Source organism: Herpailurus yagouaroundi, unplaced genomic scaffold, assembly GCF_014898765.1.
Source record: "Herpailurus yagouaroundi ecotype Mexico unplaced genomic scaffold, PumYag 210, whole genome shotgun sequence".
Taxonomy (NCBI): Eukaryota; Metazoa; Chordata; class Mammalia; order Carnivora; family Felidae; genus Herpailurus; species Herpailurus yagouaroundi.
In genome coordinates, this window is record NW_024412441.1 from 46344 (window position 1) to 73074 (window position 26731).

The following is a 26731-nucleotide window of genomic DNA, read 5'->3' on the forward strand; positions in this document are numbered from 1 at the left end:
CCCCCCCCCCCAAATAAACATAAAAAACAAAACAAAACAACATGATGATTTCATACATGACAGTTTCAGAGGAAAAAGAGATGGAGGTAATATATATATTTATATGTATTTATAAATTTATATATATTTTTATAATTTATAAATTTTTATATAATTTATATATATATTTATAAATATATATAAATATATTTAAGAAATACACTGAAAGATTGATGATACTATAGTCAAGGATTGTTCATTTAGTTGACCTTCCTAAACTTAAGAAACAGATTTATAGAAATATCAGCCAGGATGCTATCATGGGTAAGGGGCATGCAGGTCTGTTGTGGAAATGAATCAAGCAAATTTTTCAACAAAATTAAAAAAGACATCTGAAGTATGTGATACCAAGTTTGTCTGACAAAAATATGTTCAAGTACAGTACATTAAAAAGTTAGCTGTCTCTCAAAATAAATTAATAAACTTTAAAAAAAAATGTGGGGTTCCTGAGAGGCTCAGTTGGTTAGGGGTCAGACTCTTGATTTTGGCTCAGGTCATGATCTCAAGGTTCGTGAGTTAGAGCCCTGAGTTAGGCTCTGTGCTAGCAGTGCAAAGCCTGCTTGGGATTCTCTCTCTCCCTCTCTCTCTGCCCCTCCCCTACTCATGCTGTCTCTGTTTCTCTCAAAATAAACAAATAAACCTAAAAAAAAAAGTTAGATATTTTTGCTGGTGGTATGCATTAAAGTCACATTTTCTTTGTATAATAATGTTTTATACTAAGCATTGTGATTATAAGCTGTGCAGCAGAATTTATACATTTTTATTTTCAGTGAAAACTTACTTGAAAAGTTTGTCACAACAATCAAGGCACAAAACTGCTTTTGTGTTTAAAGACTGTATTGGGGGTGTTTCAAGAGAATATATTGACTCCTTTTTCATTGTATGATGTTCCATTTTGAAGTTTCACCAATTTCAGAAACATGTTGAATTTAAGGCTTTAATTAAAATTTACAAATCAAATATTTTGTGAATTGGGTATTCTGAACAATTATAGTTGCCCATACATATGTAGAAACAGGGCACAAAATAGCTCAGTTCCTTCCAAACTTCCTAGGATGCTTAAACTGCTAGTGACTATCCCCACCCAATACAGATATTTAACAGCCCCAATAATGGCAAACTCCACAAGGCCTCAGAACAAGATGTGACCAGTGAAATCCCACTGTTAGGAATTCTGCACAACCTTGAGTTTTCCAAGAGAATATTCTCTTCATTGGCCATCATGAAAACAGTGACCTATCTTGAGTGAAAAAGAAAAGGATAGTGAGAGAAAGCATGAGTCTTAAGGCAATTTTATCAGGATGCATATTTAGCACCCTTTGTGAAATGCAGGAGGAAACTGACCCAGCAGCTTCCATCAGGAGAGTGTGTGAGTTTGAGCATAACAATAGAAAATCACCACTCTTGTTAATTAGATATAACCTGGATGGATTGTTGGGGATTAGCACAGAGCCTGAGATTTCTGTGTGGAGTGCACCCAGCCTTCCTGATGGTTGTTACTCTACTATTTTACTTCTTTAACATCTGTTTAAAATTAGTACAGCTTAATGACAAAGAAAGCAGCTGTGTCTTCTCAGACATGAATAAGCCTATAATTGATAAACTACTAAAAATGTTTCTACTCCAACTAATTTCTAGTATAGTTTTCTTAATTTATTCATAGAATTTATAATCATTAATTCCAGAAATATACAACTTACTAGAAACTGAACAGGTGGCAGCAACTTTAATACATGGACGCGTTATCCATAATAAATGCACATTTTTTCCCCTGTCCAGCAGCATACCACCTTGAGTTCCTATATCTGCATGATAAAAATTGAAATAAAGTTTCAAAACTATACTTTAAATTCTTAAGCTACTTTTTGGCAAGGTATATTAAGAATCTTGGGGCACCTGTGTGGCTCAGTTGGTTAAGCATCTGACTTCAGCTCAGGTCATGATCTCACGGTTCAAGCCCCGCATAGGGCTCTGTGCTGACAGCTCAGAGCCTGGAGCCTGCTTTGGATTCTGTGTCTCCTTCTCTCTATGCCCCTCCCCCACTCATTCTCTCTCTCTCTCTCTCTCCCTCCCTCCCTCTCTCTCTCTCTCTCTCTCAAAAATAAATAAACATTGAAAAAATTTAAAAAAGAAGAATCTTTAGGGGTGCCTGGGAGGCTCAGTTGGTTAAGCATCTGACTCTTGATCTTGGCTCAGGTCATGATCTCACAGTTTATGGGATCGAGCCCAGAGTTGGGCTCTGCACTGACAGCGTAGAGCTTGCTTGGGATTCTCTGTCTCTCTGTCTGTCTGTCTCTCTTTGCCCATCCCCCACTGGCTTTCTTTCTCCAAATAAACATTAAATAAATAAGTAAATAAATAAACCTAAAAAGACATTATAAATAAAAATATAATTTATGGAAATTTAAAAATGTTTCAAATTCACGTAATCTTACAGACTATCATCCTAAGTTTGTAAAAATGCATATATATGCATAGAAAAAGAACAAGAAGCAACTACATAAGAATATTATCTGTGGTTATTGCTGAATAGTATGATTATGGGCCACTTACATTTTCTTTATCTTTTAATTTTTTTCATACTCTTCATAGTGAACATTAATTTTTTATAGTCAGGAAAATAACAAGTGCTACTTTTTAAAAAGAAAATGATTAGAGGGCTTAATAAACACTTCTTGATTCATAACTAATAGAATTAATTATTAGTGCTTATGCAGGTAAATAACCCAGAAATAACCTCAAACAATGACTACTTTAGAAATCAACTAGTATCCAGGTGCCTGGGTGGCTCAGTTGGTTGAGTGTCTGACTTCAGTTCAGGTCATGATCTCGAGGTTTGTGAGTTCAACCCCCTTGTTGGGCTCTATGATGGCAGGTCAGGGCCTGAAGCCTGCTTTGGATTCTGTGTCTCCCTCTCTCTCTATCTCTCTACTCCCCCACTCATGCTCTGTCTCTGTCTCTCAAAAATGAATAAACATTAAAAAGAATTTTTTAAAATATTAACCAGTCTCACTCTGCCTCCTCCCTTCATTCATTAAAAAAAAAAAAAAAATTTTTTTTTAACATTTATTCATTTTTGAGAGACAGAGACAGAGTGTGAGCAAGGGAGGGGCAGAGAGAAGGAGACGCAGAATCTGAAACAGGCCCCAGGCTCTTAGCTGTCAGCACAGAGCCCAATGCAGGGCTCAAACCCACAAATCACAAGATCACGACCTGAGCCGAAGTCAGACACCTAACCTACTGAGCCACCCAGGCGCTCTCTCCTTTCATTCATTCTTATCCTGGTCTAGTTCTTATAAAAATGTTTCCTCTGGTTGAAAGCCTATTCCTAACAAAGTAGAATAGTATAAAATGAATTAAGTTCAAAAGCTTATACCTACATAAACCTAAAGTGCTAACTTAAAAAAAGATTAATAACACATGCCCCCAAACGCATGTTATGTATCATGACATGTTTCCTTCTTTCTCAAAAGCCTCAAGGCCCTGTGCTGAATACAGCAGAATTGCCATAACTGAGGCTTTTTTCTATGAAAATACTCATATACATTTACTTTTAAATGTGTCCTAGGAAAATGTCTGGAAGGCTACACTTTGATGTCAAGGTGCATTAAGTCTCTGGGTTGGTAGAATCATTAGTGTTCAGGACATTTTTTCAGTATTTTCAGATTATTCTATAATGTGCAAACATGGCTGTTTGTGGGGGAAAAAAATATTACCCAGAGCTGTCAGAATTAGTCTCTTTGAGACCTTCCTAACTTGCAATTAGGAAAATAAATGGCCAATTATACTATGGAGTTTTGACAGACTAAATAATATAGCTTTATATTTGGTATCTGCCCAGAACTTGGGAAGAAAAAGAAATAATTCCTTTGCACTTATCTATGAAACAATTTAGGAAATCCTCTTGGAAAATTCAGTTGTGCAACAACTATTTGAAGAGATTAAATTAACGTCTTCCATTGGAAGTTGTTTCAGTAGACGCATACATTGATGAATGATTTAAACAAGACGGGTACTCCAACAGAAAATTAAACAAACACAAAATACCTTAGGGAAACAGACAAGTTTCCTAAAAGAACAACATCAAGTTAATAACTATAGTGTTTAAATAAAAACATCTGGGACAATTTTGCATGTCAGAGCTTTTATTTATTTTTTTTTTAATTTTTTTTTCAACGTCTTTTTATTTATTTTTGGGACAGAGAGAGACAGAGCATGAACGGGGGAGGGGCAGAGAGAGAGGGAGACACAGAATCCGAAACAGGCTCCAGGCTCTGAGCCATCAGCCCAGAGCCTGACGCGGGGCTCGAACTCACAGACCATGAGATCGTGACCTGGCTGAAGTCGGACGCTTAACCAACTGCGCCACCCAGGCGCCCCTGTCAGAGCTTTTAGAGATGGAACATTACCAGTGGGCTGGTAACAAGGTCCATTTTACAAAGTATATTAGCACAGAGTTTGACATAAAGTAGATGTTCAGTATCTTCTTATAAAAATCTATTTTGTTCAAACCTATGCCATAGAAAGTGATTCCTAAGTTTAGTTTACAAATTAAGTTTGATTATTCACTGAACAAAACATATGGTGCTAAGTTTTTTCCCGAAATTTGAACATCTGGAGGAAAATTTTCAATCAATTTAGTACACACCTAACAAAATGAAACAAAGCCATTAAGATGGAGGCACTATGAGGGGCACCTGGGTGGCTCACTTGGTTAAGTGTTGGACTTCAGCTCAGGTTATGATTTTATGGTTCGTGAGTTCCAGCCCCACATTGGGCTCTCTGCTGTCAGCGTGGAACCCTTTCGGATCCTCTGTTCCCACTCATCCATCCCCGCCCCTCCACTGCACATGTGCATTCTCTCTCTCTCTTTCTCAAAAATAAATAAACATTTAGCAACAACAACAACAAAAAGATCGAAACAATATGACACACTAAAAAACACCTTGAACACTGGAATCTACTCCCAACTTCACAGCTAACTAGCTTGTAACCTTGAGGTTCATTTGCTACTACAGTAAAGTAAGGTGATTAAACAGGATCATCTCCAAAGATGTCTTCATTTTTTAAGTTTGTAATTTGAAAACAAACATAGGAAGATTCCAAAAGGTAGAGGGGCACCTGGGTGGCTCAGTCAGTTGAGTGTCCAACATCAGCCCAGGTCATGATCTCATGGTTTGTGGGTTCATGCCCCATGTTGGATTTTGTGCTAACAGCGTGGAGCCTGCTTTGGATTCTCTGACTCTCTCTCTCTCTCTCTCTCTCTCTCTCTCTCTCTCTCTCTCTCCCCCTGTCTCTCCTCTGCTCGTGAATTCTCTCTCTCTCTCAAAAATAAACATTTAAAAAAAAATCTAAAATGTAGAGAGAAGGTAGATTAACTAGAGACATTGGGACCCAAGACACAATAGAGGGATGAGTCTTCTGCATTATCTTTCTGCCTCATATAACCTAGACTTGGAGCTATAGAAACTAGCAACTAGCACAAATTAAAGGAAAACCCCAGGGCTACCCAGCTGGCTCAGTGGGTATAGCGTGCAACTCTTGATTTGTGGGTCGTCAGTTCAAGCCCCATGTGGGGTACAGAGATTATTTAAAAAAAAAAAAAAAAAAAAGAAGGAAAGCCCCATCAAAACCTTCTTTCTTTAGCCAAAGGACCTGAAAAAGGGCAGCCTAGCAAGACAGAGCTTTAGGCAACAAGAGCTCTATTCCATCCAGACTCCAGCCAAACATGATAGTAAAACAGTTTGGTCCCAACCCCACCCATATTAGTAGAGGCCAAGTGGAGAGTTCAGACTTCTACTTTTGCCAGGCTGTAATGAAGTGGCTTAACCCTACTCCTGCACCACTACCACCAGTGTGGAATCAGAGGAAGCCTAGTGGAGAGTCAGGACTTTTATAACCACTGGTAGTAATGAGGCCAGAGGTCACTCACCACACTTCAGTGGTTGTCAGTGGAGTCCACATGAGGAGTAGTAAGGCCTAGTAAAGAGCTGGAACTCACATCTCCCCCTATAAATAATGAAAATCACCTCCACCTCAGGTGCCAACACGGGCTGAGTAGAGGCTGAGACAGTCCAGTACCCAGTCTTCTACCCCCCAACTGGCAATTATGAAGTAGCCACTCCCCTATCCCCATCCTTCTCCTGTTGGAGCAGTTTCAGAAGAAGCCAGCAAAAAACATAAGGTTTAAATGAGATCCATATGGTCTCCTTTGAAATACAAAAGTTTTAAATTTTGATGAAGTCAAAGTTATCTTTTTTTTTTCTTTTGTTGCTCATGCTTTTGGTGTCATATCTAAGAATCCTTTGCCAAATCTCAAATCATGATTTTCCCCTATGTTTTCTTGAAAGAGTTTTATAGTGTTACCGCCTACATTTAGGTCTTTGATCCATTGTGAGCTAATTTTTGTCTATGGGGCAAGGTAAGGTTCCAACTTCATTCTTTAGCCTGTGGCTATCTAGTTGTCTCATTATTTGTTGAAAAGAACATTCTTCCCCATTGATAGTCTTGGCGCTCTTGTCAAAAGTCAATTGACCATATATATGTGATTTATTTCTGACCAGCAATTCTATTCTATTGATCTGTGTGTCCCTCCTTGTGTCAATACCACATTGTCTTGACTACCGTCAGTTTGTAGTAAGTTTTGAGATTAGTAAGCATGATTCTTCCAACTTTGTTCTACCTTTTCAAGATTAATTAGGTTATTTTGGGTCCCTTGCAATTCCATATGAATTTTAGAATCAGCGTGTATTTTTTTTAATGTTTATTTATTTTGAGAGAGAGAGAGAGAGAGAGAGAGAGAGAGAGAGAGATCGGGGCAGGGGCTATGCTGTCAACGGAGAGCCTGACATGGGGCTTGAACTCACTAGCTGTGAGATCATGACCTGAGCTGAAATCCAGAGTCTGTTGCTTAACCCACTGAGCCACTCAGGTGCCCCTAGGATCAGCTAATAAATTTCTACAAAGAAATCAGTGGGGATTCTGATAGGTATTGAGTTGAATCTTAGGTCAATTTCAAGAGTATTGCATCTTAACAATGTTGAGTCTTCTGATCCAAGAACAGGCATTTTTCCATTTCCATAGATTTCCTTTTATTATTTTAACCAGTGCTATTTTCAGAATAGAAGTTTTGACCTTCTTTTGTTAAATCTCTTCCTAAATATTTAATTATTTTTGATGCTGTTGTTAATGGGATTTTTTTCTTAATTTCCTTTTGAATTATTCATTAAAATTGTATAAAACTACAGTTAATTTCTGTGTAACAATCTTGTGTCCTGTAACCTTTTGAAAATTTTTTCTAGTTCTAATAGTTTTTTAGTGAAGTATATAGGAGTTTCTATATATAAGATTATGCCATCTATGAATAGGGATAGTTTTATTTTTTCCTTTCCAATCTGGATGCATTTTATTTCTTTTATGTGTGTATGTGTGTATTTTTAATTGTATTTATTTATTTTAAGTAATTTCTACACCCAATGTGGGGCTCAAACTCATGACCCTGAGATTGAGAGTCACATGCTCTTCTGACTGAGCCAGAATTAAGAATTAAGACACCCCAGTTTAGTTAATAGTTTTTTTTAACGTTTATTTATTTTGAGAGGGTGAGAGAGAATGTACGTGTGAATGGAGGAGTGTCAGGGAGAGAGGGAGAGAAAGAATCCCAAGCAGGCTTTGTGCTGTCAGCACAGAGCCCCACATGGAGCTCCATCCCACAAACCATGAGATCGTGACTTGAGCCAAAAACAAGAGTCAGATGCTTAACTGACTTAGCCACACAGGAGCCCTAGTTTTTTTGTTTGTTTGTTTTTGTTTTTTTTTTAATTTTTTAATGTTTATTTATTTTTGAAGGAGAGAGAGAGCGAGAGAGAGAGAGCAGGGGAGGGGAGGGGCAGAGAGAGAGGGAGACACAGAATCCGAAGCAGGCTCTAGGCTCCGAGCTGTCAGCACAGAGCCCGATGCGGGGCTCAAACTCACGAACAGTGAGATCATGACCTAAGCCGAAGTCGGACGCTTAACTGACTGAGCCACCCAGGTGTCCCCCTAGCTATTTTTTTTTAATTGACTTATTGCCCTGGCCAGAATCTCACAGTGTTGGATAAACTGGTCACAGAGTGGAAACCATTGTCTCATTTCTGATCATAGAGGAAAAGCATCTAGTATTTCACCATTGAGTGTGATATTAGCTGGGATTTTTGTAGATGCCCTTTATCAAGTTGAGGAAGTTCTCTTCTATTCCTGCTTTGCTAAGTGTTTTTGTTTGTTTGTTTGTTTGTTTTGTTTTGTTTTGTTTTGTTTTGTTTTGTTTACAACATGAAAGGGTGTTGGATTGTGTCAAATGCTTTTTCTATATCTGTTCAGGTTGCCTTAGTCGGCTTGGGCTGCCATAACAAATTACCATAGATTGAGTGGCATTAACAAAAGAAATTTTTTTTATCTTAGATCTCGAGGTAGGGAGTGTAAGGCAGCAAGATAGGTTCTGGTGAGAGCTTTCTTTCTGGCTTGCCTTCTTGCTGTATCCTCCCATAGGAGAGACAGACCAATTCTCTGGTGTTTCTTCTTATAAGGACCCTAATCCCATCATGAAGGCCCCATTCTCATGACCTCATCTAAACCAAATTACTTCCTAAAGGCCCCATCTCCAAATACCAACACATTGGGGGTTAGGCCTTCAACATGTGAATTTGGGGGAGACTCAATTCAATTCATAGCAGAGATGATTATGTGATTTTTGTTTTTTATTTTATTTAAATTTTATAAAATGATTATTAGTTGATTTTCAGATGTCAAACCAACATTATATTTCTGGGATAAATCCCATTTGGTCACAGTGTATAATTCTTCCTATATGTTGTTGAATTCGCTTTGCTAGTATTTTGTTGAGGATTTTTGCGTCTATATCATATGAGATATTGGTCTATTCTTTTCTTGTGATATCTTTGGTTCTCATATAAGGGTAATACTGGCCTCATAAAGTGAGTTGAGAAGTGCTCCCTCTTCTATTTTTTGAAAGATTTTGTGAAGAATTGGTATTAATTGTTCTTTAAATGTTTGGTAGAATTCAGTGGTGAAGCCATTTGCTTCTGGCTTTTCTTTTTATTTTGGTCTTATTAATATACACATTATTTCAGTTTCAGGTGTACAATATAGTGATTTAACAATTCTATACATGACTCAGTGCTCATCACAGTAAGTGTACTCTTAATCCCCATCATCTATTTCACTCATCCTCCCACCTGCCTCCCCTCTGGAACCACAAATTTGTTCTCTATAATTAAGAATCTGGTTTTTTGTCTCTTTTTTTCTTTGTTTTGTTTCTTAAATTCCACATATGAGTGAAATTATATGGTATTTGTCTTTCTCTGACTGACTTATTTCATTTAGCATTAGATCCTCTAGATCCATCCATGTTGTTGCAAATGGCAAGATGCCATTCTTTTTTTACAGCTGCATAATATTTCATTATGTGTGTGTGTGTGTGTGTGTGTGTGTGTGTGCACACACACACGTATATATCACATATTCTTTATCCATTCATCTATCAATGGACACTTGGGTTGCTTTCATAATTTGGTGATTGTAAATAATGCTACAATAAATGTAGGGATACAGGTATCTTTTCAAATTAGTGTTTTCATATTCTTTGGGTAAATACCCAGTAGTGGAATTACTGGATCATATGGTATTTCCATTTAAAATTTTTTTAAGTTTAATTATTTATTTTGAGAAGGACAGGGGCAGAGAAAAAGGGAGAGAATCCCAAGCAGGCTCTGCTCAGAGTGGAGCCCAACATGGGGCTCAATCTCATGACCACAAAATCATGACCGAAGCCAATATCAAGAGTTGGATGCTTGACAAACTGAGCCACCCAGGCACCCCATTTGTGATATTTTGAGGAAGCTTCATATTGTTTTCCACAGTGGCTGCTCCAGTTTGCATTCTCACCAGCAAAGCATGAGAGTTCCTTTTTCTCCACATCCTCACCAACACCTGCTTCTTATGTTTTTTATTTTAGCCATTCTAACAGGTGAAAGGTGATATCTCATTGTGGCTTTGATTTGCATTTCCCTGATGACGAGTGATGCTGGGCATCTTTTCATGTGTCTCTCACCCATTTCTTCTTTGTAGAAATGTCCATTTATGTCATTTTTAAATTGGATTGCTTTTGGTAATGAGTGGTATAACTTCTATATTTATTTTGGATACTAACCCTTTATTGGATATATCATTTGCAAACATCTTCTCCTATTCCATAGGTTGCCTTTTAGTTTTGTTGATTGTTTCCTTCACTGTGCAGAAGCTTTTTATTTGGATGTAGTCCCAATAGTTTATTTTTGCTTGTGTTTCTTTTGTCTCAGGAGACATATTTAGAACCATGTTGTTATGGCCAATATCAGAAATTACTGCCTGTACTGTCTTCTAGGATTTTTATGGTTTCAGATCTCACATTTAGGTCTTTAATCTGTTTTGAGTTTATTTTTATATATGCTGTAAGAAAGTAGTCCAGCTTTATTTTTTTTGCATGTTGCTGTCCAGTGTTCCCAACACCACTTATTGAAGAGACTTTCTTTTTTCCATCGCATATTCTTGCCTCCTTTGTCATAGATTAATTGACCATATAATTGTGGGTTTATTTCTGGACTCCCTATTCTATTCCATTGAACTTTGTGTCCACTTTTATGCCAGTACCATAGTGTTGTGATTGCTAGAGCTTTGTAGTATATCTTGTAATCTGGGATTGTGAACCTTCAGTTTTGTTCTTCTTTCTCAAGATTCCTTTGGTTATTTTGTGGTTTCATACAAATCTTAGGATTATTTTTTCCAGTTATGTGAAACATGCTGTTGGTATTTTGATAGGGATTGCATTAAATCTGTAGATTCCTTTGGGTGGTATGGACATTTTAGCAATATTTGTTCTCCCAATCCACGAGGATGGAATATATTTCCATATGTTTGTGTCATCTTCAATTTTTTTCACCAGTGTTATAATTTTCAGAGTACAGGTCTTTCAGCTCTTTGGTTAAGTTTATTCCTAGGTATTTTATTATTTTTGGTGCAATTATAAATGGGATTGCTTTCTTATTCTTTTTCTGGTGCCTCATTATTATTGTATAGAAATACAACAGATTTCTGTATATTGATTTTGTATTGTGAAACCTTATTGAATTCATTTATCAGTTCTAGTAGTTTTTTGGTGGAGTCTTTAGGGTTTTCAATGTATAGTATCATGTCATCTGCAAATAATGTTTTAGTTCTTCCTTACCAATTTAGATGCCTTTTATTTCTTTTTATTATCTGATTGCTGTGGCTAGGACTTTCAGTACTATGTTGAATAAAAATGGTGAGAGTGGATATCCTTGTCTTGTTCCTGATCTTTAAGGGAAAAGCTTTCAGGTTTTCACCATTGAGTGCAATGCTAGCTGTGAGTTTTTTATACCTATCCTTTATAATGGTGAGGTATGTTCCCTCTAAACCTGCTTTGTTGAAAGTTTTTATCGTGAATGGATGTTGTATTTTGTCAAATGCTTTTTCTGCATCTATTGATCATGTGGTTTTTATCTTTTCCTTTGTTGATATGATGTATCACACTGATTGATTTATGAATATTGAATCACCCTTGCATCCCAAGAATAAATCCCACTTGACTGTGGTGAATTTTTTTTTTTAACACATTGTTGAATTTAGTTTGCTACTATTTTGTCAAGAGTTTTTCCATCTATGTTCATCAGCAACATTGGCCTGTAGTTTTCTTTTTTTGTAGTGTCTTTATCTGGTTTTGGTATCAGGGAAATTATGGGTTTATAGAATGTATTTGGAAGCTTTCCTTCCTTTTCTGTTTTTTGTTGTTGTTGTTGTTGTTTTGTTTTGTTTTGTTTTTGTTTTTTGGAATAGTGTGAGAAGAATAAGTATTAACTTTTCTTTAAACCTTTGGTAGAATTAGCCTATGAAGGTCATAGATGTTTGTTTGTCCCGGGTTTTTTGATTACTGATTCAATTTCATTACTAGTAATCAGTTCAAATTTTCACTTTCTTTCTGATTCGGTTTTGGAAGATTGTATGTTTCTAGGAATTCATCCAGTTTTTTCTAGGTTGTCCAATTTGTTGGCATATAATTTTTCATAATAATCTCTTATAATACATTGTATTTCTGTGGTGTCAGTTGTTATTTCTCCTCCTTTTCCCCCCATCTTTTTCTTTTTTTTTCTTTTTAGTTTATTTATTTATTTTGAGAGAGAGAGAGCACGCCGTGTGTGTGCACACAGGGGAGGAAGGGCAGAGAGAGAATCCCAAGCAGGCTCCACACTGACACTGGGCTCGATCTTATGACCCTGAGATCATGACCTGAGCTGAAATCAAGAGTCCAGGTCTTAACTGACTGAACCGCCCAGGTGCCCCACCCCACCTTTTTTCTAACCTCATTTTCCACCAGTCATCCCTGTACACTGTTGCATACTGTCTTTCATGCTATTTTTATACACCAAGCATATCCATCTCTTAGAACCTTCATATTTTCTGTTCCCTCTGTGCAGAAGACACTTCCTCTAGATATCTGCCAAGTTTCCTCTTGCTTTCAGGTCTCTGATAGAATGTGATGACTACCCTATCAACCTAGTTGCTTTCTAGCTCCCTGTTTCTACATAGCACTTACCAACACCATTACATATCTGTTTGCTTATCATCTACCTCCTTTACTAGATATTAAGTTCCATGAGGGCAGGGATTTCATTCACTACCAAATCCCTGGAGCCTACGATGGTATTTGGAACATACAAGATGCTCAGTATATATTTAGTAAAGAATGAGTTAAGATAATAGGGGAAATGAAGCACTAGATTTTCCATAGAGGCTGCCAACCAGAAAGAAAGAAGTGAGAAGAACATGAAGGAAAAATCATACCAATATGCATTGAATATGCTTAAAGTGAGCAGACTACTGCCTGAGTATCAAAGGTCTTGTTCTTGCCCTAAAGTTCAGGAGTTGACAAGATAATAGCCTGATAATATCTATAACAGAAGTAAGACCAATGTATAGAAGTAATAAAATTTTGTGAGACAATGGAAGTATCTGTGTTCATGTTTTTAGTAAATATTTCTATGGAAGTAGAAATGGAGAGGTATGAGGAAAAAGCTTATTTTTGGTTTATATAATATTTAAGACAATTTGGTGTGATGGTTATGGCCATGGCTTGACATAAACTTTGGTCACGTTTTCTGAGTAGTTTTGATTCCTTACTAAGGATTGTGAAAGCAAGTTTGACTGATTTCATTAAAGTGACACCAGCTTCCTAAGACAGCAGTAAGCCACCTACTTCATACCAGCATCACCTACTTTTAGACTAATTTCTAGGCAGGTGGATGGTATTAAGGTCCTCCTACGGGTGATTCTTGGACTTAGTATATTTATGACTGCTTCTGATACCACATTCCAGCTCAGAACTACTGGAATACCTCACAGCCTTAATATTCGATGTCCAGTCAAGCAGTAAATGTCATAGAACCTCTGGATCTGGAGGATCCAGAGCCAGGATCTAACCCAGTTGAGGAGTATAATTGACTCAGATGGCTCAGCAGCAGCTCTGTTTAGAAAGGGAAGTGATTTGACCCTGCCCTTATATTCCTTAACTCTCCTAACCTTCAGCAGTTCATTAATGATAAGGTAAAGTATAAACTCCTACAACATCAGGCTTGTTTGTACCTATGGCACTTATGTTTGGTGGAATTCAGTAGTGAAATCATTTGGGTCTGGGCTTTTCTTTGTAGGTAGTTTTTATTACTAATTCAATCTATTCACTTGTTGTAGATCTATTCAAATTGTCTGTTTCTTCTTGAGTTAGTTTTGGTAGTCTGTGTCTTTTTAGGAATTTGTATATTTCATCTAAGTTATCTAATTTGTTGGCATACAGTTGTTCTTCCTCGTAGTATTCCTCCTCATCATTTATGGCTAAACTGAAATAAATATTCCAAAAATATTGGAATAAATATTCCAAAAATATTGGAATAAATATTCCAAAAAATGGCCCAGGGCTTCCTGCCCTTTCATTTTTTGTACTTGGAATGCACTCAACTTAATCTCTACCTATTAAAATGTATTGGATATCTACTGGGACCAAAACATTCTTCAGAGTTCTCTAGGGAATGCATGAACAATAGTTATGATAAGGTTTTGGCTTTGTTATAGATAGCTGTCAACAACGTCAAGTGCTGCAGAGAGGTCAAAGAGGCCAATAAATGGCATTTAGATTTAACAATCTTGAAGTCAATGTCAGTTTTCAAAAGAACAATTCCAGGACAATGGTGGAAGCAGATAAGAAGAAAATAATGAGTAAGTAGAACAATACATGAGCTCCAAGAAGTAGGGATTTTTGTCCCTTTCATTTACTAATGTTCCCCATCCTGTAGACTATACCTGATATATTGAAAGCTCTCCATAAATATTAAGTGAATATTAAATAAGTGAATTAATTAATGCATTGATAAGTGGTGGTAAAAAAGAAAAAAGTAGAGGCAATGGGAGTAATAAAGGAGAGACTAGAATAATGATGTAGTTGAAGAAAGGGGCAAGTTGAACATGCTTTTAGGTGGAGGACTCCAACAGAAAAGTGGAAATCAAAGATGTAAAAAAAAAAAAAAGTAAAATAGTTGGGGTGCCTGGCTGGCTCAGTCAGTAGAGCATACAACTCTTGATCTTGGGGTTGTGAGTTCGAGCCCCATGTTGGGGCTAGAATTTACTTAAAGAAAAAGATGCAAAATCGTGGAAACCAATGCCACACTATCATTAGAGCAACAAGGTCACAAATAGGAATACAAAGAGGCAAGTTGAATGGAAGAGGCAAGTCCCACTTAATGTATGAAATGGACTCAGTTGCGACTCTTTGCAAAAAAAATTATTCCTCATTATGGGTTCCATATTGTCATTAACTGTGTGAAAATCCACTCAAGCATGCAAGCTAGAGACCAGTTTTCTTTAACACCTCCTTCTCTTTCATCTTCTTCAGTGCTTATAAGTGCTTTCATCATCTCAATTCCACTTCTGTAATGCTCCATTTCCACTCCCATCTTCCATCCACACTGGCCCTACCCTACGTAAGTCATTCAACATTTTCATGCCTGGAATGTGTTAATGATTTTCTGAACTATATTCTGAATTCAGAAGCTTTCAGCTCTCAGTCCTTTCTTTATACTGCCATCAGAACTACGGTCTTAAAACACAGATATGATTATACCATTTTCCTCTTCAAAAGAGCAGCAATAGACCATTCCTATCTATTATATTTCTTCATTTATTGAGTGCTTTGCATATGCTAGGTGCTGGGGATACACTGGTGAGTTATAATAAAGGGGGCATTTCAAACTAGGGGCAAAGAAATGAAATGGCCACAACAAAATGAAAATACACTTAAGAATGAAATGTCGTGGGAATGAAAGCTGGTACAGCCACTCTGGAAAACAGTATAAAGGTTCCTCAAAAAATTAAAAATAGAACTACCCTACGACCCAGCAATTGCACTACTAGGTGTTTATCCAAGGGATACAGGTGTGCTGTTTCAAAGGGACACATGCACCCAATGTTTATAACAGCACGATCAACAATAGCCAAAGTATGGAAAGAGCCCAAATATGTCCATCAATGAATGAATGGATAAAGAAGAGGTGGTACACACACACACACACACACACACACACACACACACACACACACACAATGGAGTATTACTCAGCAATCGAAAAGAATGAAATCTTGCCATTCACAACAACGTGGATAGAACTCGAGGGTATTATGCTAAGCGAAATTAGTCAGTCAGAGAAAGACAAATATCATATGACTTCACTCATATGAGGACTTTAAGAGACAAAACAGATGAACATAAAGGAAGGGAATCAAAAATAATATAAAAACAGGGAGGGGGACAAAGCATAAGAGACTCATAAATATGGAGAACAAACAGAGGGTTACGGGAAGGGTTGTGGGAAGGGGGAAGGGCTAAATGGGTAAGGGGCACTAAGGAATCTACCCCTGAAATCACTGTTGCACTATATGCTAACTAATTTGGATGTAAATTTTAAAAAATTAAATTAAAAAAATAAATTAAATAAAAGGTATTGGAACAACAACAGCAACAAAGAATGAAATGTCATTTTTTCTCCTATGAGATCAGCAAAGATGAAAAAGAATGAAAATAGGCATTGTTGGTAAATATGTAGGAAAACAAGCAATCTTATTCACTATTGGTGGAAGTTATTAGATACAAACTTTTTAGAGGACAATTTAGCATTATTTGTTAAAATCTTGATAATACCAAATTACCCTAACAATAGTTATATCCAGGTTGTGGAATTATGAAAGACTAACTTTCTACTTCTCACAGTATTATTCACTACTCCTCATAGTATTTAAGTATTTATAATGTATATTTATATTTATTTTTTCATTTTAAAAAAGGTGAGGCACAAAACTGGAAAAATATTTCTTTCTTTAATGGATTCACACTTTTTTTTAGGTCAACATTCAAGGCTGCTCAAAATGAGTCCCTTACCCAGTCCAGCCCCACCTCCACCATTCCCATTTTTTACCAAGGACTGCCCCAGGTAGTGCTTTTCACTCTTCTGTGCCTCTGATGTGCTTCTAACTGGAATGCCTTCCTCCTCTTCTCTATGAATCAAAACAGTACTCATCTTCCCAGAGCAGCTCCAGAGTCACTTCCCTTTCTCTGTGGAGCTTGTCCTCCCATCTGGTTTAAATTGCTCCTCCTTGGTGCTGAGGGGGTAGTTTGTTTACACTTCTAACAGAGCACAGCTTGGCTTGCCTTGTTACTTGTGTCTGGTGTCTCCCTTGCCATCTTTTATTATCCACTTTATTTGCCTTTTCTGTGAAATAAATGTTAATTTCAAAATATTACTCAGATTCCTGTATGTTCCGTACATAAATCCACACTTCAATTATACAGTCTTTGGAGATGCATATCTCAGACATGTGGGTAATTTCCTTCAAGTCGCAAAATGCCACTTTGTATTAATTTGTATTTGAAGAGAGTGCAGGAATTAATTAAACATGTCTATAGATGCCTGGTGTTTATTCACTGACAATGAGCCGGAATTATTACCTCACTTTAAGCCTTTCTCTAGTGATTTGTTGACAGAGAGTTGTGCTAAATAGCTGAATTGTTGTCATGACCCTTTGCCTAGATCTTTTCAAAACAGTCATTAGACTTGAGTTTTACATAACAAATACACACACACACACACACACACACACACATACACACACACACACACTCATATCAGAGAAAGAAACTGAAAACATTTCTTAGAATTTTAAGCTTGAGCTGCATTAAGGTTGGACTTATAGTAATAGGCATAGCCCATAATTTTGTAACTCAGCAACAATTAAATCTGACCATTTGTAAGTGCTGAAGTGTCTGTGGTTGCCAAACTGTGATAAAGTGTAAAATGAAGTAATGACCTTCCATGAACTTGATCAATAGGGCTCGTTTCAGTAAACCAAAGAATTAACCACTTTTTGCTTTTTGGTGACTACATAGTCACAGGTTCCCAAGTGGGAGTAGCTCTTAAAGCAAAAGTGGCAGCCCCATTATCATTTGTAAATTTCCACTAACAAGCCAGCCTTGCAGTGTCTGTTTGCTGCGCAGGCTGTGACCTTTCTAACAGCATAGTATTTGTCATTGTTTTGCTTAGGAGCATCTATATATGCTGTGGAAATTCTGGGGAAAGTTTCAAAAAGAGAAAACTGAAACTAAGAAGGACATCAAAAGTAAAAAGCCAGAAACGACTTCTTTAGCTTTTTCTTTATGATCTCAGGACTTCAGGGACCTTGAAAGATTGATTTCCTCTCACTCAAGTTTCTTATAAAATTAGCTTTGGCTCATACATTTGTAACACAGTAGTTAATTTTACAAGATAAGCAGTACAGGGGAAATGTATCTGAGGGGAGAATCAAGTGCTGGGAGCTCAAGAGACACTTATAAGGTCACAGAACAAAGCTGATAAGTAAAGTGGTCCTACCATAGACCTGCAAATAGCAAAGGGTCTGCTTTGGGTTAATTTCAGTGTATCTTTCATCACATTTCACTTTTCTTCTCAGCCAGTATTAAATATAAGTGGGCCTACTCAAACCTGTTCCATGAGAGTCTTTTGAATTACTCAGTCACAGAGCAATCATGATTTAAGTCATGAAATTTGAACTTTGTTTTAGCATCTACTTCTCTGTAATGGTCCCAGACGCTGTACTAGCCACAGTAATGAGTGTATTAACCAGGAATTCATGTTCACAGTTATTTATGCCATTTCTAGAAACTAAATGTGCTTTTGGATAAGCACCATTGGTTATCTGAGCTGGAAGGAATATTACAGTCTTTTAATTCAATCCTTTCACTTTATAGAAGAGGTTTCTAAGGCTCAGAAAGACTCCTAAAGATGAAGTCGTTTGCTTAAGAGCAAGGCTAGAATTAGAACCAGGTGTCTCAGCTAATCTAGATTCCTAATCTAGAGCTCTTTATACTCACAGTGAGTAAACGCCAGAATAATTTCTCACTTATACAGAGAAAGTCTCTATGAATTAATTAATCTTTTTATTTGGATATGTTAATCTTTTAAAATATGCAGAAGACTCATTTCAATATATGTTAGCACTGGGAAAATGCTCATAAATAAACTGCCTTATGAAGCATCCTAAGAGATCCTTTCTGGGGTGCCTGGGTGGCTCAGTTAAGTGGCCCACTTCGGCTCAGGTCACAATATCGCAGTTCGTGAGTTGGAGCTCCGCATTGGGCTCTGTGCTACAGCTTGGAGCCTGGAGCCTGCTTCAGACTCTGTGTCTCCTTCTCTCTCTGCCCCTCCCCAGCTTACAGTCTGTCTGTCTCTCTCTCTCAAAAATAAATATATGTTAAAAAAATAAAAAAGAGAGAGATGCCTTCTAAGTTAGATGGGGCTGGCCTGTAATACAGTCCAGTAATCCACAAATTATGAATTTTCAAGAGAACATTAACTGGGACGATTACATTTCTACCTGATTATCGAACTGCTGTGTTGATTAACTTCATCAAAATTCCCTTCAAGTCAGTCATATCACTGAAGTTCCTCTCTATTGTACTCCAACTGGATGCAGCAGTTCTCAGGCAAGTTCAATTCCTGTGAAACACAAGGCTACTTATTCTCACCTCATCTTTTTATTAATTAATTAAGTAGTTAATTAATTTTTAAATTTACATCCAAGATAATTGGCATATAGTGCAACAATAATTTCAGGAATAGATTCCTTTCTTTTTAGTATATGTGCTGTCAAAGCGAGCACTCAAGAGTGGATTCCTTAATGCCCTTACCCATTTAGCCCATCCCCCACCCCACAACCCCACCAGCAACCCTGTTTGTTTTCTATATTTAAGTCTCTTGTGTTTTGTCTCCTTCCCTGTTTTTATGTTATTTTTGCTTCCCTTTCTTTATGTTCATCTGTTTTGTATCTTAAATTCTTCATATGAATTAAGTTATGTGATATTTGTCTTTCTCTGACTAATTTCACTTAGCATAATACCCTCTAGTTCCATCCACATAGTCGAAAATGGCAAGATTTCATTCTTTTGATTGCCGAGTAATACTCCATTGTATATATATATCACCTCTTCTGTATCCATTCATCCATCGATGGACATTTGGGCTCTTTCCATACTTTGGCTATTGTCGATAGCACTGCTATAATATAACATTGGGGTGCATACGCCTCTCAGAAACAGCACATCTGTATCCCTTGGATAAATACCTAGTAGTCCAATTGCTGGCTTGTAGGGTAGTTCTATTTTTAATTTTTTGAGGAACCTCCGTACTGTTTTCCAGAGTGGCTGCACCAGTTTGCATTCCCACCAGCAGTGCAAAAGAGATCCTCTTTCTCCACATCCTCGCCAACATTTGTTCTTGCCTGAATTGTTAATGTTAGTGATTCTGACACGTGGGAGGTGGTATCTCATTGTGGTTTTGATTTGTATATCCCTGATGATGAGTGATGTTAAGCATTTTTTCATGTGTTGGTTGATCATGTGGATGTCTTCTTTGGAGAAGTGTCTGTTCATGTCTTTTGCCCATTTCTTCACTGAATTATATGTATTTTGGGTGTTGAGTTTGATAAGTTCTTTATAGATTTGGGATACTAACCCTTTAATATGTCAGATAAGTCAGAAGACTGATCTTCTCTCATTCCCTCGGTTGCCTTTTAGTTTTGTTGATTGTTTCCTTCACCGTGCAGAAGCTTTTTATTTGGATGAGGTCCCAATAGTTCATTTTTGCTTTTGTTTCCCTTGCCTCCGGAGACATGTTGAGTAAGAAGTTATTGCAGCAAAGGTCAAAGAGGTTTTTGCCTGCTTTCTCCTCGAGGATTTTGATGGCTTCCTGTCTTACGTGTAGGTCTTTCATCCCTTTTGAGTTTATTTTTGTGTATGGTGTAAGAAAGTGGTCCAGGTTCATTCTTCTGCATGTCGCTGTCCAGTTTTCCCAACACCACTTGCTGAAGAGACTGTCTTTATTCCACTGAATATTCTTTCCTGCTTTGTCAAAGATTAGTTGGCCATACGTTTGTGTGTCCATTTCTGGGTTCTCTATTCTGTTCCATTGATCTGAGTGTCTGTTTTTGTGCCATATCCTCGCCTCATCTTATTACTTTTCCCTAACACATGGATTTGGCATTTCCCAAGTGTGTCCCTTAAAATGTTAACTTAAATTTGAAAAAAATGGTTCAGGGGCTCATGGGTGGCTCAGCTGGTTTCCTCTCAGGTCATCATCTTATGGTTTGTGGGCTTGAGCCACACATCGGGCTCTGTGCTGACAGTGCAGAGCCTGCTTGGGATTCTGTCTCTCTCCCTCTCTCTGCACCTCTTCTGCTCACTCTCTCGCTCTCAAAATAAATAAATAAATAAATAAATAAATAAATAAATAAATAAGCATTAAGAAATAAAAAAAAGGAGCACCAGGGTGGCTCAGTAGGTTAAGTGTCTGACTTTGGCTCAGGTCATGATCTCTCAGGTTGTGAGTTCATGCCCTGCGTCAGGCTCTGTGCTGACAGCTCAGAACCTGGAGCCTGCTTCGGATTCTGTGTCTCCCTTTTTCTCTGTTCCTCCCCTGTTTGCACTTTGTCTCTCTCTCTCTCTCTCAAAAATAAATAAAAACATTTAAAAAAAATTTTTTAAAGAAAGAAAAAAGAAAAAATGGTTCCATGATCAACTAAATTTAAGAAATATAGTTAACTTAGGGGAGCTCCAGGGTGTCTCCGTTGGTTGAGCCTCCCACTTTGGCTTGGGTCATGATCTCATGGTTAGTAGGTTCCAGTCTGACATTGGGTTCTGTGCTAACAGCTTGGAGGCTGGAGCCTGCTTTAGATTCTGTGTCTCCCTCTCTCTCTGCCTCTCTCCTACTCGTACTCTGTCTCTCTCTCTGAAAAATAAACATTAAAAAAAATTATAGAAATATAGTTTACTTAGTTTCTTTTATTATGCTAATATGACTTATTCATTGAAAAAAAATATTTATTCAGTACATTCTATGTGTCAGGCACTGTTTTAGATGCTTAGGATACAGGAGTGAAGGAAAAGGACACAATTCTCAGTCTTCACAAGACTCATGGACAACATGATGTATGTAGCTTTTTTTTTTCTATTGAATTAATTCTTAAGTTAGTGCCCTCTTAAGAGTTAATTCTGTTAAGCATCTGACTCTTGATTTAAGCTCAGGTAATGATCTCATTATTTGTGAGTTCAAGCCCTGCATTGGGCTCTGCACTGGGCATGAAGCCTACTTAAAGAGTTAAAAAGAAGAAAAAAGGGGGCGCCTGGGTGGCACAGTCAGTTAAGCGTCCGACTTCAGCTAGGTCACGATCTCGCAGTCCGTGAGTTCAAGCCCCGCATCAGGCTCTGGGCTGATGGCTCAGAGCCTGGAACCTGTTTCGGATTCTGTGTCTCCCTCTCTCTCTGCCCCTCCCCCGTTCATGCTCTGTCTCTCTCTGTCCCAAAAATAAATAAAAACGTTGAAAAAAAAAAAAAGAAAAAAAAAGAATCCTTAAGTTAAAATCCCAGAAATGAGACAATGAATTGCATAATTAATAATTTGCAGTAATGATAAGTGCTATGACAGAAAAACCCAAAGTGCTATGGGAGGATATAATAGGAGAATTTATTAAGGACTTATTACCTGTGGAGGGTTGCTCCCCTCAATGAGATTCTGAATCTGCCTGTGGGTACAGAGAACTTGGTATTTTAAAAGCCCCTCCTGATGTTTCTGGTCCCTTCCACAGCCCTCCTTTCCTCTGTAAGAACCCTCCACCACATCCTGGAACTCCATTCCTTGGCAGGGTAAAACCCCAGCACAGCCAGCTACTGTGGCCTCAGGAGTTTCTTGCTACCACCAGCTATTCTAGATGAGCAACCAACAACAATTGGCCCTGAAAGCAGGGCCAAGTGACAGAAATTTAAGCAGGAGAGAGTGACTCAAGGCTCTCACCATTAAAGACTGGCATTTCTTTTTATTTTTAAAAAAATTTTTTTAATGTTTATTTATTTTTGAGAGAGACAGAGACAGAATGTGAATGGGTTGGGGCAGAGAGAGAGGGAGACAGAATCTGAAGTAGGCTCCAGGCTCCAAACTGTCAGCACAAAGCCCAACATGGGGTTCCAACTCACAAGCCATGAGATCATGACCTGAGCTGAAGTCGGATGTTTAACCGACTGAGCCACCCAGGCGCCCCTGACATTTCCTTTCAAACTTGACATCTAAGCAAACTTCTTCTGAAATGTAAAAAATATTCACTTTTGTGTCACAAACCATGGAAGTGCTCACACCCTTTGATTCAGCAATCTCACTCCTGGGAATTTCACTTGAAAATTAATTTAACAGAAGAATAAAACTACATATACCAACCTGGTCATTGTAATGTTAGGGACAATAATAATGAAGGAAAAAGCAAACAATCTAAATATTCTGCACCTAGGAAGTTGTTAGATTGTGTTATATTAACTTGTGGCCATTCTGTGAATGGTGGAAAAATATGAATGAAGTAATGGCAAAATTATATGCTAAGGAATGTAAGCTACATAAAAATGGGTATATAAAACATAGGTGGCAAGGTAAAATGGAAAAGTGGAATCAATTTACTCGGGTAGTAGGACAACAGGATAGAAACTCATCATGAACTGGCTTACGCAAACAGGAGAAAATTCATTGGCTCAAATTACCATGTTTTAGGTAGAGCAGGGGTGGCACTGGCCTCAAGGATGTCTTTGAAAGAGGAACACATTATGTCAGTGGGACTTTGTATACCCCTCTTTCTATTTTTCTCTATAGGGAAACCTTTTTTCTCTCAATCTGGCTTCTTCCCAGGATGAGATCTTTATCTTTCCACAATAAGTTTTGATCACCCTAAACTCACACTCATATCTTCCAACTAGGATGAGTTTAAGAGCAATTTAAGAACTCCAGTTTAAGAATAATTCTGGGAGTGGGTTGTGATTGGCCTGGCTTCAGTCATATGCCCATCCCTGGTCCAGTAATGGCCAGGTTATCACGATTGGTACCCACCTATCAACCTACCATATGGTCAAAGAATCTGGGTCATTTAAGAAGACAGTCACTTCTGTTAGGATCCTGTGTCTAGAAGAAGAGGGAAGCATTATCCTAAAAGGAAAGAGGTGCTAGTCTCAATGGAAATTAATTTGCCTGTTGTTCAAGTTAACATTTTATTTTATTTTTTAGTGTTTATTTATTTTAGAGAGAGAGAGAGACAGAGGAAGGGGAAAGGCAGAGAGAGAGGGAGATAGAGAATCCGAATCAGGCTTCAGGCTCTGAGCTGTCAGCACAGAGCCCAATGCGGGGCTTGAACTCAAGAGCTGTGAGATCATGATCTGAGCCAAAGTCAGACGCTCAACTGACTGAGCCACCCAGGCACCCCTAATTTAACATTTTAGAAAGATACCTTATTCTGTTAGTACTATTCCCAATAGCAAGTTGTGATTTCCTAGTGCAGCATGTTTTATTACAAGGCCACATGGTACAGCAGAAGGAGGACTACAGTGAACACCAGGAAAATGGATTCTCCTAGCTCTACCATGAATCATCTGTGTGTTCTTAGACTAGTCCTTAAACTTCAAAATGGTGTCATCTCCATGAGGGCAGGAACCAAGTCTGTGTGAAATGGAGATTTGCATTTTGTAACAACCTCTGGGGTTTGGGTTGGGCAGAGGAAGAAGCTGAACTATGATATGGTTGCAACAAAGGCCTCTCTCTAATAGTCATGGGGAGCCCTGGACTTAGGACCATCTTTCATAGTTGTCACAAATTTCACCAAGTGGGCCTACTTTATATCCCCATTATAGACCAGATGTGCATGGTCCTCAGGGAGGGACCTTAAACTTGGGTGAGGCAATTTCTTGAGGCTTACACAGCCCTGGAGAAGGATTCAGCTGAGAGCTGTTGGCAGTTGATAACCCCAGCTGCTGGAAGAATGAGTGCCTTGGTCCTAAAAGAAGATCTGAGCACCACACTATCTCACCTACAACAATCAATATATTCATAGCACCAATAGGTATAATGCCGGCACAGGGTAGGTGCTCATTAATTATTTGTTAAATGAATAAATTATGTAAAAAGAAAGGTGTGGATTAGATAATCCCTCCTGGAAATATTGTATACCTCTGTTTGTCTCCTAGAGGATATATGGAAAGGGTGGCTAATTAGAATCCTCACAATTTTTGTTATTGTTCTTTTTAAATAAAGGAGTGGGAATAGAACTAGGAGAAGAATGTTTACTAAAATTAATGTTGACTGACCTGTTTGGCTAGAGAGAATAAAACATTCTTTGTGAGCCTAAATGTCCATCAACTGATGAATGGATAAAGAAATTGTGGTTTATATACACAATGGAGTACTACGTGGCAATGAGAAAGAATGAAATACGGCCTTTTGTAGCAACGTGGATGGAACTGGAGAGTGTGATGCTAAGTGAAATAAGCCATACAGAGAAAGACAGATACCATATGGTTTCACTCTTATGTGGATCCTAAGAAACTTAACAGAAACCCATGAGGGAGGGGAAGGGAAAAAAAAAAAAAAGAGGTTAGAGTGGGAGAGAGCCAAAGCATAAGAGACTGTTAAAAACTGAGAACAAACTGAGGGTTGATGGGGGGTGGGAGGGAGGGGAGGGTGGGTGATGGGTATTGAGGAGGGCACCTTTTGGGATGAGCACTGGGTGTTGTATGGAAACCAATTTGACAATAAATTTCATATATTGGAAAAAAAAAGAAACTGTAAAAAAAAAAACATTCTTTGGGACTGAGTTAGTAGTAGAAAGCATTAAGGAAGCAATTACTATAGATACTACATAGAGCCATACTGTGCTGTCTAGTACAGTAACTTCCAGCCACAGGAGGCTATTTCACTTAAACCAATTGAAATTAAATAAAATAGCAGTGTTCACTTTCAAATGTCCCCTCTCTGTAAAGAGAGCTTTCCTACTATTCTTCCTTTCTAATCTTATACTTTAATAAACTTTTGCCTGATTCTCAAATTAAAAAAAAGAAATTAAATAAAATATAAAATTCATTTTCCCAATCATCTCACATATCAAGTGCCCAGTAGCCATATATGGCTATTGGCTATCACATTAAACATGCAGAATGTTTCTGTCATCACAGAACATTCTACTGGACAGCATTGGTCTACACTGAGTAGTTAGTTCTTTACCTCCATTCAATAAAAATCTAATTTACTCTCATGAATTCCACTGTTCATTATAGTGATTGCTGGAACCGGAGGCAAAACTTTGAAAGGCTTGGTTGAAAAGGATTGCCCTATATCCGTGTTTCTTTTTGGAAATACAAATAGCACAGGACAGTATTAAAATGGAATATTTATTGTCATTTCATCCTGTTCCTGCCATCTGCATCATCTGGATGTAACTGGAACTAAAGCCCTAGGCTGTGCTCTGCTCCTGGCTCCCCACAGCAAGGGAGACATGAGTGCTCCTTCAAGCCTCAAACTGTCCAGATTTAGACATTCAATAACCAGATTTGTGTTCTTTTTAAAATGTCTCCTAGGAACACCTGGGTGGCTTAGTTAAGCATACCAACTTATTTTTAGTTAAGTGTCCAACTCTTGATCTTGGCTCAGGTTATGATCTCACGGTTTATGGGATTGATACCATGTTGAGCTCCCCCCTCCACCCCTCACAGAGTAGAATTCTCTCCCTCTCTTTCCGCTCCTCCCCTGCTCACACTCTAAACAAACAAATAAGTAAATAACTTTAAAATGCCTCCTAGAATCTAGGCATTAGTTCTGAGTCTGATATATTGAAACCCAGAGAAAATGTTGTCCCTTTCTTCTCTATTAATGTTTTGACCTGTTATATTATTGAAAATTTTGGAACATGTTCAAAAGAAGTAGGTTCATATAATAAATTCCCAAGTACCCCTCAAACAGTCTTAATAATTATCAACCTGGGGCACCTGTCTGGCACTGTTGGTAGAGCAGAGCACGTGACTCTTGGTCTTGGGGTTCTGAGTTTGAGCCCCAGGTTGGGACTAGAGTTTATTTAAAAAAAAATAAATGGGGTAACTTGGTGGTTCAGTTGGTTGAACATCCGGCTCTTGGTTTCGGCTGAGGTCATGATCCCAGTGTCGTGGGATCAAGGCCTACATGCTCAGTAGGGAGCC